Here is an 18692-nt window from a genome sequence, read left to right on the forward strand (position 1 = left end):
ATATATATATATATATATATATATATATATATATTATATGGGGATATATATATATATATGTTACAGCCCAGGGACACAGCTGCTTGGGGATACATAGATATACATATCTACTCATCTAGCCACATATATATACATATATATGTATATAAATAATAAGGGGATATATATATTATATATGGGGATACACAAATATATATATCTCCACATATAATATATATATGTATATAGGGATATATATATATATGCTACAACACAGGAACACAGCTGCTTGGGGCTATATAGATATAGATATCTATGTATCTAGCCATATATATAAGTAATAAGGGGATATATATATTTGGGTGGGTGTGTGTATGTGTATATATACACACACACTATATATACATATGTAATAATATGGATATGGATATATATATATGCCACAGCCCAGGGACACAGCTGCTTGGGGATATGTATATATGTTAATATATATAATAAGGGGATATATATATATAATGTCTATGTTATATATGGGGATATATATGTATATACTTATATATATGGGGATATATATGTATATACTTATTTATACATACATATATATATACTTATATATATAACAATGCAGAAGAACACCTGCTTAGAATGAGTCTTTGCTGGATAAATTCTCATGGAAGCATCTGTCAGGGTGGATAAGCATTCGGTGGCTGTGAAATCCAACCAGCACTTTCAGGGATGCTGCCCTTAGCCTCCTGCTCTGTGCAATGTCACCTTGGGACCATCAGGGGAGAAGTAATTTGCTGGAAGGAAGATAAAAGAAATGACTCTTTACAGGGGTGCCCCAGCATTGCTGGGCCTCCGATTCTCTGCAATGTATTCACATCCTTTGCTGACAAATACACTGCATTTGGCAGGGAGCTCTGAAATTGTGCTAATGACCCCGTGATGCTGTGTTGAATATCCTTTCCTTTTGACTGATAAGAAACTAAAGGATACAGGCTTAAGTCTGATTTTGTGGCCCAGAGAGATGAACGAAGACCAGAGTTGCTAGTCGGTCAAGCTGGAGCGTAGGTTCCAAAGAAGAAGAAACTTCCTCTTGCCTTCATCAGCACAATTTCCTCAGTTGTGATTTCCTACCATTCGCTATAAAGAGAATGTTAATAATCCTTCCAAACAGGAACTTTCGTGATTGTCAATAGTCGTAAACTTGTTTTTAGACAACGATAGAAGTTATAGATCACGGCCAAAGGAACATTAAAAGATAATTTAGGAACAGTATTTGCATGCAGTTAGTCACTACAGATAGATTTGAACTTAAACCACTTCCCCCCGCCCCAAACTCTTGCCTAAAAGCTGATCTTCTGCTCTTCCAAGCCATAAAAAGCCAAGGCAGCCTCCACATTTTGCAATGACCTGAATGATCTGCTGTCTGCGTTCTGCAGACGTAGGCAGCAAACTCAGGTAAGAAATCATTACGCTTCTAGTACTCTCAAAACCCAAACACGATGCAAACCTTTCTTAAACGTCCATGCTAGCTCATGCCAGTGCTGTGACCAGAAAGAAAAAAGATTCGGCAAACATTCTTTAAGTGCTCCAGAAAATGAAAACCAACCCATGAGGTCAGGCTTCTTCGCCCCCTGGGTAAGAACTGGATGTCTGGTCAGCATTAGTACCGTGTCACGGGGATTCAGACAAACTAAACTCCCTAAAATAAAGTTCTTTTAACCGAAGTGCCTGAGTTATAGGGAAGAGAGAAGACTCGATACATGTCAAGAAAAGAGTTTATTGGAAGACACTTATGGACAGAAATTGAATTGAAAACCTTCAGAAACAAAGGCTGTAAATCTCTCCGTCTCTCTCAGGAACACTCCAGTGTTCCATTCGAGGCACCTTGGCTTCTTCCCGCACACCGCCTGTGCTTTCGTCTCTCCATCAACAGGCTTCCTCGTAGCGACTATCCCAACGAAAGTCAAGACGCACAAGCGTAGGTCAGCTAGCAGCAGCCAGTTCAATTATTTGTGGCCATTCAGGTTATAAGGGTCTACGATGACCAGGTTCTTTTATAATCTTCTAGAAGGACAAAGAAAAGCTGTCTAGCATTGGCATCTCCAGAATATCCATGTTCTTCCCATTTTAAAGTCTTGTTTTATTATTTCTACACACCCAGGTCTCTGTTCTATTGCCACATCCTCACAAACGTCTCACCAACCACACTATTCATACAGCTTCCAGACCCTCTCCCTCATCCGTCTCTATCCCCTCGCCTTTACCCGCCTAGCTTGACTTCCCAGCACCTATCACTACCTGAATCTTATCACATAATGTTTATCGTCTGTCTGCACGCAAGAAGGAAGCTCTATGCAGGCGCGAGTTTTGTGTGGGACCACTATCCCCATCTTTATCCCGTAAAAAAGTGCCTGACACGTGTCCAGCACTCAATTATTTGTAAAATAAATCAGTGAGTACATGTGGTTTATGTGAAAAAAATGAATCAAAAGCAATAGTTTTGTTTAGTTTGTTGTAATGAAGTACTATTAACATAATTTGACATCTGTGGACATCGTTAAAGGTAAAATTTTCACAAACTTAAATTTTGTGTCTCCTACACAGGCAATGTCATGATTGTTAGACGCTATTCCATTTCCTCACCAGTTCATTCATTTGCCGCAAATGATCCCTGGAAAGCTGGGCAAAGGTACCAAGAGAGTGGAATTCTAGAAGCTCAGGGAAGAGTTAAGTCACTGGCATGTTCTTCAATTAAGAAGTACGACAATGAAGAACAGATGTTTGCAGCAGATTCTTTGACCAGCACTAATTCCAACCAAAGAGCTTCTCCTGAGCATGTTTTTGGTGATGTAACCAGGTAACGTACAACCTGCCTCAAGTCAGGCGATAGGCACATGCTGTGATGGGTGCTCAGACGTTCCCCTGGATAAGCGAGGTCTTACCTAGTGGAGGAAACAAAACCGAATAGGCTCTTAAGCCACAATAATTTGCATCTCACTTATGTGCATTTAGGGGATCAAAAGAAAGACAATTTTTTTGAGGTCATATGGCACTCTAGCAGACGCCTCTGGGAGAACACTTCATCAGTCCGCCCTTACTCATCGAGCGCTCATGACCATACTCTGAGCTGGCCGCCAACGCTACAAGATTGAGCAAAAGCCAAATTTATGTTCAAAACTTTCGTTCAGTGACAAAGACACGCGAGTGAACTGATCACTCTGTAAAGTGCTTCTCAGGGAAAAGACACATTGATTTTAGGAACTGCACATAGAAGTCCTCTCTGAGAGAGGATTGTTCTTGTGGGGGAAGTGACCCAATGGGTTTTGGGGTATAAAAAAGGTGCAATTCAAAAGGGCCAAGAGACAAAGAGAAAAGGAATTGTTTCTGCAAAATCCAGGAGCTGGTGTTTAGGGACATAGGCGCAGCCTGAGAAAAAGAGGGATTTGAGAAAACATTTGAGAGGTGGTCGGGGAGTCTTTAAGAGGAAGGTCAGACAGTGAACTCAGGAGTCAGTCGGTAGGGCCAAGGGCCCTTTCAGAACAAAATTGTCACTCTCAAGTCCAACTTATCCCCTCTACAAGGCTAGAGCATGATCTCCCCTCTCCCACACACTGCACCCCTGCCCTCCAATTCCCAGTTAGGCCCTGACTCTCTAGCGAGAGTCTCTACACATTTGTCTCCTTCAAGGAGAAAAAGAGGCCTGGGTTCTCATGAAGAAGGGAAAATGGAACAAATGGGGTGCAGAGAGAATAAAGGAGTCACCAAGTTCAGCAGTGACAGGAAATCAAATCGAGATATAACCAGTGATAGGCCTACAGGGATTCTCATCATCTCATCAATATTGGAAAGAGCACTGGACCCCCCACAGGATGCAGGACACAAAGGCTGAGCCAGTTTCATTTGAATTTTACAAGACAGGATGAAAATTGTATTTCACTTATAGAAAGTTCTATTATAGGAACTGAGAGAGTAGCCTGAGTCATGAAGGACAGCTGTATGTAGTCAGGCAAAGAAAACTAGAAAGATCACCTCAGGTAGAGCAGAAAAGACAAGAAGACAGAAGCGTGCATGACTGTGGGGAGAACCAAAGTAGTCAAGTGAGTGAGGGTGAAGGAGGGAGCACGAGCCATCATTAAGAGGCCTTCCGAGCAACGCTTACAAGTGTGTGCTTTGTCCCGTAATTATTGGAAAGTGAGTAAAAATGTCTTTCTGAAACGTTTTAAAATGCAAAAATATTCAGAAGCGAATATTACAAAGACCACTGTTTTCCCCTGCAAGAATTTTGTCACATTTTCTTCAGATATTTTTATATATAACAGGAAAAAATGTTACTAACAGAGAGATACAGGAATATCTCTCTTCCCTGATCCAGCCAATGGGCAAGTGTTATCATGAGTTTTGATTCGATCCTTTTGATCTTTCTTTTTCATACCTTTATTATGTTCATTCATTCATTCAACAAATAATCCTGGAGGCGCGCCATGTGCTGGGCAGGGTTCCAGGCCATGAGGATACAGTAAAAAACAAAATCGTCAAAAGTCCCTGTTCGTGGGGAGCATGTTCCTTTGTAACATGATAATCCATAAACACGAAAATACATACAAATGTATCATTTATGTTAGACAGTGATACCTACGAAAGAGAACATTAAACCGATTAAAAAGGAAACGGAGGGGTTAGAAGAGCAAGCATTGTTGAAGTTGTATACATCGTGGCTAGAAAATAGAGTAAAAAGGGTAACTGTTCTGAGGGTTTCTGGGTGGGAAAAACTTTCCAAGAATTGAGGACAGCAGATGCAAGAGATGCTGAGGGGTGCATGACCAGTGCTTGTGGAAGGGAAAGGAGGCTGGTGTAACTGGAACAGAGTGAGCGAGCAAGACAGCGGGCAAAGATGAAGGCTAAGCACTAGGGGTGACCTTCCACTCCCCTCCAGTGATTCTGGATTTATCCCAAGTGAACTGGGTACATAACATACTCTTTTCATTAAAAAAAAAAAAAAGATAAAGATAAAAGATCATATTAGGAGTCCTGATTTTAAAAAACTGTAGGAAAACAACACAGAAAATAAAAAGACCAGGTTTAAGACAAAAAAAGAATTATCTAAGCAAGAGACGGTCATTTCTTGGCCAACGGTAGTAATGGTGAATGTGGTTTCTGGATATATTTGGAAGATGGTGCTCATAAGATTTATTGGCAGAGCAGATGTGGGACATGGAAACAAGAACTCCCAATCGTTGTGTGCCAATGGCCATGTGTTTTCAAAGAGGGATAAGGGAAGAAAGGCAGAGATACTTCTTTTTCTAAATATATATACATGGGCAGTAAATGTTCGGCATAAAAGGAATGCCTTTGTTTGAGAAATTATATATATATATATATGTACACATATCATTTACATATCTGAATGTATGTGTATGTATACATATATATACATACACATACACATATCCAGTTATATAAAGGAACTAAATATTCATTATAAAAAAAATTGCAAATTGCGAAGTATAAATGCAATATTCAAAGTAAAAAAGTATAAAAAGGAAAATCTCCCATACTTTCACCGTCTGAATAACCACCATGTAGATTTTGATGGACATTTATCTTTCCAGTCTGTATCTGCATATTTTGAAATTGTGCAGTGCGCATAGCATAACGTTTTATTTTTTGCTCTTAAGCCATTACATTCCTGCAGATCTATAATGCTGAGAAATACAGTATTATTACTTTTCCTATTTCAATTCATATTCTTTTCTGTGATCGTTTGGGAGCCTAGCCAACGTTTATAACATATTATTTTTCTGAAGCAAAATGTTTTTCAAATTCCCAGCTGCCAAGGAATAAACTATTTAGAACACAATCCATTGGTAATTGAGAATCTACTTTAATGGGAAAGACTGAACCAATTGCAGGTTTGTGTTAAAACAAGAAAGCCAGTAATGGCTTGAAATCAGCAGCTGGGTTGACATAAAATCTAGTCCATTGCAGAGAACTGTTGAGAAGAACGAAGCGTGGATTTTTTTGTTACGGTGCTCTTTAATTTTGTCTTTTACTTCCTCGGTGATTAACTAGTAAAGTAACATGTCATTACATTAGTCCTCTAATTTTTTTTGTAAATTCATTTACTTTCTAATAGCTCTCAAAGAATTTTACAAAGATTTATCAAGAACCAATGTGTTTGAACTGGCTTTTGAAGAGGTCAGACATCGTACCTAATTTGCGTGTGAGCCTTTTCATTATTATACCAAGAAAGTATTTTACAGATAATGCTAATGTCAACGTTTCTAAGAACAAATGCTCTCCAAAAACCAGAGATAGAATTCTAATTTTTCCTGAATTTTCAGAGAAACTAGAAACCGAGAAATCTAATGTTCTGCATTTAAGAAAAAAGCTCAGGTTGTTAAAAAGATTAGGGGAAAAGGTCCATATAGAGCATAGCATGAGGCATAGAAATGTTGAATCACTATGTTATACCCCTGAAACTAATATAACATTGTGTGTCAACTATACACAAATTAATTTTTCACAAAAATTAATTAATTACTAATTTAATTAGATATGCTTTATTACTCATTTTGCTGATAGGAGAAACCAGAGACATTAAATACATACACAGTTGACTTTTTTTTTTAAGATTTTATTTAGACAGAGATAGAGAGAGCCAGCGAGAGAGGGAACGCAAGCAGGGGGAGTGGGAGAGGAAGAAGCAGGCTCATAGTGGAGGAGCCCGACGTGGGGCTCGATCCCAGAACGCCGGGATCACGCCCTGAGCCGAAGGCAGACGCTTAACCGCTGTGCCACCCAGGCGCCCCCACAGTTGACTCTTGAACAACACAGGATTGAACTGTGCCAGTCCACTTACACGTGGATTTTTTTCAGTAAGTACAGTACAGTACTGTAAATTTCCTCTTTCTTATGATTTTCTTTAAGAACATTTTCTTAATGATTGATTTAATTTTCTTTTCTCTAATTTACCTTACTGTAAGAATGCAGTATATATAATGCATACAACATACAAAATATGTGTTAATTGACTGTTCCTGTTATTGGTAAGGCCCCCAGTCAACAGCAGGCTAGTAGTAGTTAAGTTTTGGGGGGAATCAAAAGTTATGCACAGGTGTTCCACAGCCCCAGAGCTGAGTGCCCCCAAGCCCTGCGTTGTTCAAGGGTCAACCGTATCCTTTCCTTTTCTTATAGCCACATGGTTAAGAAGGCAGCCTCTGGAATCAGCAGGCTAAAATCTCAACTGCATCATTGACCTTAGAGAAGTTATTAGTCTGTTTTGTACCATAGTTTATTCTTTTGTAAAAAAAGAATAAACTCAGAGTTTTTGTGAAGAATAAATGAGATAGTCAAGTGACTATAAATGGCAAAGCGGTTATTATTTTATTGACCCAACATATGGAACCACTGGCCTTCCTCCCAAGGGAGGGAGCAGATGTGTTCTCCTCAATGAAGGCCACTATATGCCACTCAGTGAAATCATGGCCTTACCTAAGACAAAGAAAGAGAGACAGAGAGAGGACAAAATTGGGAAAAAGGCAATAATTTCAAACACCATTCTTTCTTTCGACTTTTTCTGAGAGCGGTGTATCCTAACTTATGTCAAGATTGTATGTAACATTGTTGGAGGGAAAAGGAGTAGGCAAAATGGAACAATTTAATCCCTCAGATGACATGAGTCACTGCCGTCTCTCCTCTCTCCCCTTTACTGTTCAGGTGTGATGGATATTCCGTTAATTCAACGTCTATCATTGCAGGTGGATCTGGATTATAAAATAATTGCCTCAAATTTCTGCTTCATTTCACCTGATGAGCTCCGATGTGAAAGACCCTTCGCCTGAGACAATATGATATTCTTTAAATATCAAGAGACAATCTTCCCTCAATAGCTTTAAATTTTATTTTTATCAGCGCTCTTCATTAGGCTTAATCAAAAGGCCAATTCCAATATATTTTTTTGCATTATTGTTGAATAACTAAACAAAACGCATTAACATATGTTTCAAATGAGCTTTTAATGACTTAGGCAGTACTTGGTGGCTTAGAAAAAACAGTAAATGTTTTATGTAAAGTCTCACTAAAAAGTCTTACTTATCTTCTCCTTATTCTGCTTTCTTTAGGGACAAGATAAAGACAGTCAGTTTCCTGTTACCCATGGACGTGTCTTCATATTCCAAAAATTCAATTTCTTTGAAATGTTCACCAAATCAGATGACAAACCAGCTAAGTACCATTGCAGAATAGGTGGTGTGAGGTGATGAAATTTAAGAAACAGCTGATTCCCAAGAGATGAGAACACTGAGGCCTCCCTGGGTCAGTGTCCTCCCCTACAAAGAGCTCTGGAAAGATGCCCAGTAGGACACACAAAATGCTTGGCATCAGGTCAATGGACTTGTCAATGGACTTGGCCAAGACATGGAAGTGATTACTTTATGTCGTTGTCGAATACTAATGTTGATGGCTGGACAGTGACTATTGTAGTCTCTTTATGGAACATGTGAGCAATTAAATGTAATTAAATTAAATTGCATGGTAATGTTCTGTAGCTGCCTTATGCCATCAGGAAATGCTGTTGTTTACATTATAAGTGTCACTTTCCAGATGAACCTATAACAAATTTAGAAAAAAAAAGTTCTGTTTTTGATTAATGGTATAGAAGCAATAGTGATTATCCTTATGGTTAATTGTTGGTTGATATTTCACTGATACTAACTCATTTGGTCTTCTAATATCCTGTGCCACAGACATGGGAGCACAAACAGCAGACTCCCATAGCATCCATGGCGGGCTCAGAGCAACTGTGGGCTGGCTAATGACAAAGCCGTTAACCTGCTTGGAAGGAGAGCAAAGAAGTTCAGATGATCATTTCTTAGGGATCGGAAATCTCAGAATTCCCTCAATTCCTGAACTTCTTTTCAGGAGAACATCTCCCCCTCCTGGTTTACAGCAATCACGTTCAAATACCCAATACCCTTTTTAAACTAATATCTTATACACTAATATCTTATATTAAAATATTCAGAGCATTAAAAGACAGATTCCTGGGGCACCTAGGTGGTTCAGTCTGTTAGGCTTCTGACTCTTGATTTCGGCTCAGGTCATGATCTCAGGGTCGTGAGATCGAGCCAGCACTGGGCTCCGAGCTGAGCAGGGGGTCTGCATGAGATTCTCTCTCTCTCTTCCTCTGCCCCCTCCCCACCACATGCACTCTCTCTCTCTAAAATAAATAATCTTAAGAAAAACAAAATGCAGTTTCCTTGTTTCCACTCCAATACCAATACTCTTTTCTAAACAAATATATTAAAACAGCCAGAATATTAGAATACAGATTCTTTGGTCTCACCCTAGACCAACTGAATTGGCTATAGAATTAGGGGGACGGACAGGTTGCAAACCAGAAATTCACAATTTAAATAAGCTTTGTCAGCTGATTTCTGCTAGACAGCTATGCTTACAATTCACTATTGTAAGTACTAAGAAGTGTAGTCCAGGGCTCCCAAGTCTGGTGCCAAGTTGAAGTGGAAGCAACGAAGCAACGAAAGGGTAAGAATGGTCCAATCCATTTCTAAGAAAGGGTTTTAATAGGCACAGACAGGCTTCTAGAAGGGAGATGGATGAATCAATGAATACCCTGAGGTAAAAGCCACATAATGAGTCAAATGCTTCTTTTATTTATGATATTCATTTAAGATTAACAATATTCTCAACATTATAACAAATGTACCATACAGCAAGGTTATAACCAGAGGGGAAAGATACAAATGAGATTTAAAAGCACATTCATCTAGGAATAAAGACACACATTCAATAGATAATTGAGTTAGTAACCTATGAGATTCCTGACATATTTACTTTTTAGTTTATGCACAATTATATTTTCTGCCTGTTTACAAAATAAAGACTTTTGTGTTAACATCAGTTAAAAGAAACATTTCCCAAACAGTTAAAAAAAAAAAAACAATAAATGCCAACCGCCCAAATGACAATGTCATAACTGGCAAAGTTATAATGACAAATTATCCCCAATACCAAGTTCAATGACTAGTATGTGATTGGCATTTCGTACGCGTTCTGTGAACTGAACTGAATTAACAACTACAAGATTCAAACACTGCCCAGTAAAAAAGCACCATCAAATGTTAAACCTTGATATTAAAGTATTTAATATTAAGATTAAAGAAACAAAGCCCCATTTCTGTTTCCTGACTCACTATACTGTTTGATAGTAAATGTTCTAAGAAGATTTTTAAATATAACGAACCAAAAAGAACAACAAGTGTATCTCAGTCATGCTCTGACCAACTATATTTGTCTTCTTCAATGCCCCAAACTTCTGTAAGTCAGGAACTCAAATGCCTACTGGGGACTGCAAGTAACAGAAATGAGGAGGGGCTCTGCACAGACTTGTGCACGCCCCGTCCAAAAGGAGCCGCAGTTGACATCTGGGTTCAAGATGACGACATAGGAAGACTCTGAACTTACCTCCCCCCTAGAACAAACCAAATTACACTGATTGATAGAACAATTCCTCCTGAAGAAGAATTAAGGGTTGACTTAACAGCCACCAGACAGCCGAAGACAGAGAGAATGGCAAGAGAAGAGTGAGAGACATGGAGACACAGTAACAAAGGGAACCCCCAACCCAATGCTGTAAAAAGCAGTGGGGAGGGAGAGTACTAAAAGGCCTGGGAACAGATCGCTCTGTCCTTGGGCACAGAAAAAAAACAAAAAGAACAAAACAGGACAAACAACAACAAAAAACACGGTTTAAAAGAGGAGATAGCATGTAGAAGAAACAACACTAGAACTCTGCCAAGCAGAGAAGGAGCAGCAGGAAAGTCCTCCAGGTCAGAACGACTGGAGAACAACGAGGTTTACATAAGCCTAGACTAAAGCAGGGTCTGCACACCATAACGAGTGAACCCAGTAGTCTCAGTGAGCTCACAACTTCCAAGAGCCCAGGGCCTACAAGCCCACACCACATGCTCTGTGGTTTGGGGGGGGGGGGTTCTTTAAATTTTTATTGTTTTATCCTGTTTTATTTACTTTTTAAAATGTATGTTGTCTTGCTTTGTTTTTATTTATTGTATTTTTGGTTTTATTCTTTTCTTTCTTGTTCTCTTTTTTCTTTTCTTCTTCCTTGTTACTTCTTTTTTCTTTTCTTTTTTTTCTTTCCCTTTATAATTTTCTTTTATGATTTTTTTTCCAACTCACTTTGTAAAAAGCCATGATTTAAAAGAGTAACTAGCACTTACAGCCAAAGCTCCAGCAAAGGCCACCAAACACACACAGTCTGCATAGGGGTCACCAGGCAGAAGACCACTCCTTCAATTTTAGGAGAAGTAGCCATTTTGCTTAGCCCATAGAAACAAACACAGAAAGTCAAGCAAAATGGGGAGACAGAAGAATATGCTCTAAAAGAAAGAACAAGAAAAAAAACGTCAGTAAAAGTATTAAATGAAACAGAGAAAAGCAGTATGCCTGATGAAGAATTTAAAGTAATGATCACAATGATACTCACCAGCCTGGAGAAAAAAATGGAAGAACTCGGTGAGACCTTCAATAAATGATAGAAAATATTAAAAAGAACCAATTGAAGAATACAATAACTGAAATAAGAAAACACACTACAGGAAATCAACAGTAGTTTAGAGGATGCAGAAGAACGTATCAGCAATCTGGAAGACAGGGTAATAAAAAGCACACAAGTTTAACAGCAAAAAGAGATTTTTAAAAAATTTTTTTAATGAAGATAGATTAAGAGATCTCTTGGACACAATAGCTAAATCGTGGAAGGAGCCGAGATGCCCTTCAACAGATGACTGGATTAAGAAGTTGTGGTCCATATATACAATGGAATATTACTCAGCTATCAGAAAGAACGAGTTCTCAACATTTGCTGCAACATGGATGGCACTGGAGGAGATAATGCTAAGTGAAATAAGTCAAGCAGAGAAAGACAACTATCATATGATTTCTCTCATCTATGGGTGGAGGGGTGAGAAATGGGATAGACCAGTGATGGGTAGTAAGGAGGGCACATATTGCATGGTGCACTGGGTGTTATACGCAACTAATGAGTCATCAAGCTTTACATCGGAAACCGGGGATGTACTGTATGGTGACTAACATAATATAATAAAAAATCATTAAAAAAAAAAAAAAGAGATCTCTTGGACAACATCAAGTGAACATTCACATTATGGGGGGTCCCAGAAGAAGAAAAGAGAGACAAAGGTGTAAAAAACTTACTTAAAGAAATAATAACTACAAACTTCCCTAAACTAAGGAGGAAAATAGACATCCAAATCCAAGAAGCACAGAGAGTTCCAAACAAGATGAACCCGAAAGGACCACACCGCAGTACGAAATAATTAAAATGTCAAAGCTTAAAGATAAAGAGGATCCTAAAAGCAGCAAGAGAACAACTAAGTTATCTACAAGAGAAACGCTATAATAGTATCAGCTGATTTCTCAGTAGAAACTTTGCAAGCCAGAAGGGAGTAGCATGATATATTCAAAGTGCTGAAAGGGAAAAAACCTACAACCAAGAATACTCTACCCAGCAAGGTTATCACTCAGATTTGAGGGAGAGAGAAAGAGTCTCCCAGACCAACAAAATATAAAGGAGTTTATCACCACTAAACAAGGCTTACAAGAAATGTGAAAGAGACTACTTTAAGTGGAAAAGAAATGGCCATGCTTAGACATAAGAAAAATATGAATAAAAACATGTAAAATGCAACAACATACATAAACTATAGAGAAGAGAGTAAAAAGGGGAGAGATGGGGATAAAGAAAAAGAGAAAATATTTTTTCATTCTCCGTTTTTCTTTTTTTTTAAGAATGTGTTTGAACTTAAATGACCATCAAATTAATATGGACTGTTATTTACTTAGGATATTGAATATGAACCTTGTGGTAACCACAAACCCAAAACTTATGATAGTTACACAAAAAATAAAGATGAAAAAAAACAAACAAAACACTAAAGGTACTCAATGGTCACAAAGAAAGAGAGCAAGAGGAGAAGAAAAAAACAAAGAAAAACTACAAAACAAGAAAACAAATTTTTAAAATGGCAATAAGTACATACCTATCAACAATTACTGTACTTGTAAATGGCCTAAATGCTCCAATCAAAAATATAGAGTAGCAGGGGCGCCTGGGTGGCACAGCGGTTAAGCATCTGCCTTCAGCTCAGGGCGTGATCCCGGCGTTATGGGATCGAGCCCCACATCAGGCTCCTCCGCTATGAGCCTGCTTCTTCCTCTCCCACTCCCCCTGCTTGTGTTCCCTCTCTCGCTGGCTGTCTCTCTCTCTGTCAAATAAATAAATAAAATCTTTAAAAAAAAATAGAGAGAGTAGCAGAATGGATTAGAAAACAAGACCCATCTACATGCTGCCTTTAAGAGACTCATCTCAGACCTAAAGACACATACGGGCTGAAAGTGAAGGGAAGGAAAAACATCCACTATGCAAATGGAAGCAAAAAAAAAAAAAAAAAAAAAACCTAGGGGAAGAGTACTTATATCACACAAAATAGACTTTAAAAGGAAGACTGTGAAAAGAGACAAAGAAGGGCATTACCTAATGATAAAGGGATCAATCCAACAAGAGGACACAACAATTGTAAATATCTGAAAACCCAAGACTGAATCACCTAAATACATAAGCACATCTTAATGGATGTAAAGAGAGAAATTGATGGTAATACAATAATAATCAATGACTTTAACACTCCACTTACGTTAATGAATAGATCATTCAGACAGAAAATCAATCAAGAAACAATGCCTTTGAATGACACATTGGGCATGGGTGGGTATAACATATATACAGAACATTCCATCCAAAAACAACAAAATAGACATTCTTTTCAACTGCACATGGAACATTATCTAGAATAGATCACATATTAGGCCATAAAACAAGCCTCAATAAATTTAAGAAGATTGAAATTATACCATGCATCTTTTCTGACCATAACAGTATGAAATCGGGAAAAAATCACAAGGAAAAAAAAAACTGGAAAACAAACAAACATGTGGAGACTACACATGTTACTAAACAGCCAATGGATCAATGAAGTAATCAAAGAGGAAACCAAAAAATACATGGAGACAAATAAAAATGAAAACACAATGGTTCAAAAACTCTGGGACATAGCAAAAGCAGTTCTAACATGGAAGTTTATAGCAATACAGACCTACCTCAAGAAACAAGAAAAAACTCAAATAAACAATACCACCTTATGCCTAAGGGAACCAGAAAAAGAAGAACAAACAAACCCAAGGTGAGTAGAAGAAAGGAAATAATAAAGATCAGAGCAGAAATAAATGATACAGAAATTTATAAAGCAATAAGAAAAACATCAATGAAACTAAGAGCCAGTTCTTTGAAAAGATAAACAAAATTGCAAAGCCTTAGCTAGACTCATCAAGAAAAAAGAGAAAGGATCAAAATAAATGAAATCCGAAATGAGAAAGGAGAAATAACAACTGATACCACAGAAATAAAAAGGATTATAAGAGAATACTATGAAAAATCATATGCTACAAACTGGACAACCTAGAAAAAAAGGGATAAATTACTAGAAACATGCAGTCTTCCAAAACTGAACCAAGAAGAAATAGAAAATCTGAATAGATAGTTTACAGGTAACTAAATTGAATTGGTAATCAAAAAACTACCAAAAAATAAAAGTCTGGAACTAGATGGATTTACAGACATTGAAAGACTAGTTAATACATATTCTCAAACAACTCCAAAAAATACAAGAGGAAGGAAAATTTACAAATACATTTCATAAGGCCAACTTTACCCTGATACCAAAACCAGACAAAGACACCACAAATAAAGAAAACTACAGGTCAATATCCCTGATGAACATAGATGCAAAAATCCTTGAACAGAATATCAGCAATCCTCATACAACAACACATTAGAAAGATCATTCACCACAATCGAGTGGGATTTATGAGAGGATGGCTCAATATTCACAAGTCAATCAACACCATATACCGCATCAACAGAATGAAGGATAAAAACCATATGATCATCCCAAAAGATGCAGAAAAAGCATGTGACAAGATTCAACATCGATTCATGATAAAAAGTCTCAACAAAGTGAGGTTAGAGGGAACACACCTCAACATAATAAAGGCCATATATGAAAAACTCACAGCTAACATCATCCTCAATGGTGAAAGAGTGAGAACTTTTCTTTTTTTTTTTTAATTAATTTATTTATTTGAAAGAGAGAGAGAGAGTGCAAGCTGGGAAAGGAGCAGGGGGAGAGGAGAGAGAAAATCTCAAGCAGACTCCACACTGAGTGCAGAGCTAGATGCTGGGCCATCTCACCACCCTGAGATCACAAGCTGAATCAAAATCAAGAGCTGGATGCTCAACGAACTGAGCCACCCAGGCGCCCCTGAGAACTTTCCTTCTAAGGTCAGAAACAAGGCAAGGATGTCCACCCTTGCCACTTTTATTCAACATAGTACTAGAAGTCCTAGCCACAGCAATTGGAAAGAAAAAACAAAAAGAAGAGGTGCCCATATTGGTAAAGAAGTTAATCTGTCATTACACAAATGACGATACTATATATAGAAAATCCTAAAGATTCCACCAAAAGTTACTAGAAGTAATAGGTTTGGTAAAGTAGCATGATACAAAATTAATACCCAGAAATCAGTAGCATTTCTAGACACTAACAATGAAGTTATAGAAAGAAATTAAAAAAAAACATTTATAATTGCACCAAAAAGGATAAAATATCTAAGAATAATCTTAACTAAAGAGATGAAAGACCTGTACTCTGAAAACTATACAACACTGATGAAAGAAACTGTAGATGACACAAGTGGAAAGATATTCCATGCTCATGGACTGGAAGAATTAATATTGTTGAAATGCCATACTATCCAAAGCTATCTACAGATTCAATGAAATCCTCATCAAAATACCAACAGCATTTTTCACAAAACTGGAACATACAATACTAAAATTTTTATGGAACCAGAGAAGACCCCAAATAGCCAAAGCCATCCTGAGAAAGAACAAAGCTGGAAGTATCACAATCCCAAATTTCAAACTGTAGCAATCCAAACAGTATGGTACTAGCACAAAAACAGACACAGTGATCCATAGAACAGGAAAGAGACCCCAGAAATAAACACACATTTGTATGGTCAATTAATCTATGACAAATGAAGCAAGAATAGTCAATAGGGAAAAAACAGTCTTTTCAATAAATGGTGGCAGCTGGGAAAACTGGACAGCTAATGTAAAAGAATGAAAATGGACTACTCTCTAATACCATACATAAAAATAAACTCAAAATAGATTAAAGACCAAAATATGAGGCCTGAAACCATAAAAATCCTAGAAAAGAGCACAGGTAGTCATTTCTCTGACGTCAGCCATAGCAACATTTTTCTAGATATGTCTCCAAAGGCAAGGGAAACAAAAGCAAAAATTAACTATTGGGATTATTTCAAAATAAAAAGCTTTTGCACAATAAAAGGGGCACGTGGCTGCCTCAGGGCAGCAGTATGTGACTCTTGATGTAAGGGTCGTGAGTTCAAGCCCCATGTTGGGTATAGAGATTACTTAAATTTAAAAAAAAAAAATTTTTTTTTAAAGCTTTTGGGGGCACCTGGGTGGCTCAGTCAGTAAGCATCTGACTCTTGGTTTCAGCTCAGGTCATGATCTCATGGTGGTGAGATTAAGCCCTACATCAGGCTCCATGCTGAGCATGGAGTCTACTTAAGATACTCTTTCTCCTCTCCCTCTGCTCCCCCGACTCTCTCTCTAAAAAACTAACTAAAAAAAAAAAAAGCTTTTGCACGGCAAAAGAAATCATCAATAAAACAAAAAGAACTCATTGAATGAGAGGAGATATTTGCAAATGATATGTCCAATGAGGGACTAGTATCCAAAATATATAAAGAATTCATACTACTCAACACCAAAAGAACAAACAATCCAAGAAAAAAATGCGCAGAAGACCTGAATACCCATTTTTCCAAAAAAAACATCCAGATGGCTAACAGACACATGAGATGATGCCCAGCGTCACTCATCATCAGGGCAATGCAAATCAAAACCACAAGACATCATGTCTCGCCTGTTAGAATGGCTAGAATCAGGACAAGAAACAACAAATGTTGGTGAGAATGTGGAGAAGAAGGAATCCTCTTGCACTGTTGGTGGGAATGTAAACTGGTACAGTCACTGTGAAAGACAGTATGTAGTTTCCTTAAAAAATTAAAAATAGAAATACCATATGATCCAATAAGTCCACTATTGGGTATTTACCCAGGGAAAATGAAAACACGAATTCAAAAAGATATATGCACCCCTATGCTTATTGCAGCATTATTTACAATGGCCAAGACATAAAAGCAGCCTAAGTGTTCATCAGTGGACGAATGGATAAGGAGTGGTATATATACCCAGTGGAATATTACACAGCCATAAAGAAGGATGAGCTCATGCCATTTGAGACAACATGGATGGACATAGAGGGTAATGCGCTAAGTGAAATAAATCAGACTGAGAAAGACAAATGCCGTATGATTCCACTCATAAGTGGAATCTGAAAACCTGACAAAACCAAAAAACGAAAACAAAAACAAAAAGCAGAATCAGAACTATAAATACAGAGAACAAACTGATGGTGGCCAGAAGGAAGAAGAGTAGGAGGTTGGGAAAAATGGATGAAGGGGAGAGAGAGATATAAGTGTCCAGTTATGGAATGAGAAAGTCACAGGAATAAAAGGCACAGCATAATGAATATAGTCAATGATATTGTAATAGCGATGTACTGGGGTAGACGGCAGCTAACCTGTGGTGAGCATAGCACGATGTATAAACTTTTCAGACCATTAAGTTGTACACCTGAAACTAACATAACAGTGTGCATTAACGATGCTCAAATTTAAAAGCCAAAGGAAACTGCAGCTATTCACCTTTGTGATGCCCTATGGGAAAGCAGACACCATATTGCCACATGCCCTATAGTCCAAAGCTGTTAAAAATCTGGATTTTTAGGCAAAATATCCTGGTACATGAATACTAGCAATGTGTTCAACTTTTAAAACACTGAAAATGGGGCACCTGGGTGGCTCAGTCAGTTGGGCAGCCAGCTCTTGAGTTTAGCTCAGGTCATGGTCTCAGTATCCTGGGATGGAGTCCCACATGGGGCTCCATGCTCAGTGGGGAGTCTGTTTGAGGATTCTCTCCGTTTCCCTCTCTCTCTGCCCTTTCCCCTGCTCTCTCTCTCTCTCAAATAAATAAATATTTAAAAAATAAAAAATAAAAAAATAAAACATTGTGAAAATCAAACACCATATGTGTAGAGACAGTCGAGGTTACCAGATTTCAACCTCTGACGTACATTTAATTTCTTAAATGTAGAAATCCCAAACAAGAAAGTGAGTGAGTAAAGGAAAAAGGAGAGAGACAGACAAACCAAGAAACAGACTAGTAACTATAGAAAACAAGCTGATATGGGAGGTGGGCGGGAGGATGGGGAAACAGGTGATGAGCACTGGGTGATGCGTGGAAGTAGTAAATCATTACACTCTACACCTAAAACTAATATTACAGTCTATGCTGACCATACCAGAATTAAAATAAAAACTTAATAAAAAAAACTCAAGAAAGTGGATCTGGAAAGCTACAATTTGGAAAACAGAAA

Source organism: Ursus maritimus, unplaced genomic scaffold (genome assembly GCF_017311325.1).
Source record: "Ursus maritimus isolate PB19 unplaced genomic scaffold, ASM1731132v1 scaffold_1, whole genome shotgun sequence".
NCBI lineage: Eukaryota > Metazoa > Chordata > Mammalia > Carnivora > Ursidae > Ursus > Ursus maritimus.